Source organism: Mchenga conophoros, linkage group LG5 (genome assembly GCF_057382185.1).
Source record: "Mchenga conophoros isolate Kocher_MC1m ecotype Shallow Benthic linkage group LG5, M_conophoros_male_GT1.1, whole genome shotgun sequence".
In the NCBI taxonomy this organism is placed as follows: Eukaryota; Metazoa; Chordata; class Actinopteri; order Cichliformes; family Cichlidae; genus Mchenga; species Mchenga conophoros.
Window position 1 is genome coordinate 6,838,523 of NC_140530.1, and position 2,322 is coordinate 6,840,844.

Here is a 2,322-nt window from a genome sequence, read left to right on the forward strand (position 1 = left end):
ACACTCACTCACTCACTCACTCCCGGTGACTTTCTGTTTGCTTGTCTGGGTTTCCAACTCTCACCGTCCCCAGCGCCCTGCAGCTCACCTCCCACTTAAAGGGAGAGGGACTAATTTCCAGGTGGCGGCTGTGAGAACACTTACACACACACACACGAGTGTATCAAGGGAGAGAGAGTCGATAATCTGTTACTGGCTCCCGTGTCTATTGAAACGCACATTGACTACACTGTTAATGACTATTGATTGGAGAGACCTCACCAACTGACGGCCTCTTCTCTCCCTCTTAGATCCATAACCAATCCAATAAGCAAGACTTAATAGCAAAGATACCGGCAGGGTCGTTTAACTTTACAAGTACATATAAAATAAATAAATAAATAAAGAGAGAGAATGCAGTTAGTAGTCAAGCTAATCTGTTATCAGTGATTAGTTGGTCGCTCTTTAAAATGTCATGAGATTACAGAGCGTGTAAAGTTGCGCTTTCAAACGTCTTCGGGACTGAGTAAAGATTATTAGAAGGGGGAGGGGTGATCATGAGTGAGCCTGGGTTGATTCAAAGAGTGATCTTTGTTGACAGAGGCTTTCTTTATTCAGCGCTGTGCCATACTGCAAAATTTGGTATTGAGCCAATACCAAATAAATGCCACAAAAATGCCACTAAGTGCCGATATCACACGTTTTAAACACTGTGATTTTTTTTTAATGTGTCAGACAAGCAATGAATAAAATAGATCTGACAGTCAAAACAAAAAACACGACACAAAAGTGTTTGTTTCTGAGTGTTTGTTTGAGGTGTGTTTTTTAAAAAAAATAAATACATGAATAAAAAAATATTTAACAGAATTCAGAGGTCTGCTACTGAATTTAAAGTATTGATACTTTGCCACCATTGATCTGATACTTATATCAATATTTTAGTATTGGTATCAATACTGTCGATATTCAGTTCGATTTGACCGCTTGTCATTTTTAAAATTTCCACCTTTTGATCAAAGAAGTCTGTCATGCTTAACAAGTGTGGTGTAAAACTATTCCTATTTTTTTTTTCAGGGCTTTTCCCCACTCCATGTACAATATCCTGTAAATCTGGGACTCATTTGACTCTTAGAACTGAAGAAGCTTCTCGGATGAGAGGTTTAACGTCTTCAAGCAACTTAAAGAAGTCCAGACACTTTTCTTTCTAAGCTCCTTAGAATATCCTCTAAAAGTATGCTAACAGTAAAGTGCAAATACTTTTGGTGGGTGCTGTATGTATCCACTATTTGAAACACTTTCTACCTCTTAGCTCACTAGACACTGTCTCTTAGTCAGTCACACTTTTAAGACTAAAAAACAAACAAACAATTAAATGAATGAGAGGTAAAACTTGAGGGGGTAGGGACAAATAAGTAAATACTTCTGCCTACTCCTTTTCAAACAAATAATGGAATAATACTTTGTAATGATTGTGAAGGCACATGTTTGAAATGTTTGAAATAAAAATGAACTGAACTGAACACTACTTGCCATGTGTTGAATGAAACTGTACACCTTCAGCGTCTCTTTTTATGCGTGATGAAGAAAAAAAAAACAGGAGTTTGACTCCTATCCAGGTCACTTTTTAAAAAAAAAAAACCAAAACTTTAGGGTAAGTAAGGGTTTTGCAACAAAATCACGCTCGGCAGTGACAACATAAAGAATAACCCAATGACTGAGGGCAGAAAAAACAAGAATAAATCATAGTGATGGAAGTTTAAAAGTGAAGAACAGAAGTGTTAGCTGTGTTCAGCTGTTACCATACACGGCTGGTTTGTTTTACACAGCAGGAGCACAACTACATTACAAATATCCAGGTAAAATGCTGGATTTAAAATTTAGCAGATTTCTTGTAAACATTGCTGCAAGCTAACAGCAATTACCTTGTCTCTTGCTAGCAGTGTTAGCTGCATCAAGCAGGGATAATTCTTTATCAGCGGGCACAGCATTTACTCCTCAACGTTTGCTTGAAAGTCTTAGTTTTCAGCTCTGAGGTTTGTGTGTTTATTTTGTTTGTTGGTAGTAGTTTTAATAAATACATTCTTTCAGATTAAGGTAGGAGTATATAATGCTAGCAGTAAGCTAGCAGTATAAACTACCAGTAAACTAGCAGTTTAAAACAGCAGTATATAAAGGTAGCAATAAGATAGCAGAATAAGATTAAACTAACAGTGTTACAATGTTACAAAGGTTACACGTCCATGTCCATGCCAGCACCAGCAGATGCTGTTTATTTCAGACAGAAACATGTCGAACCCCTCAATGTCTGCACATTGAAAGGTGGCATTAAGTAGGTGCGCAGTG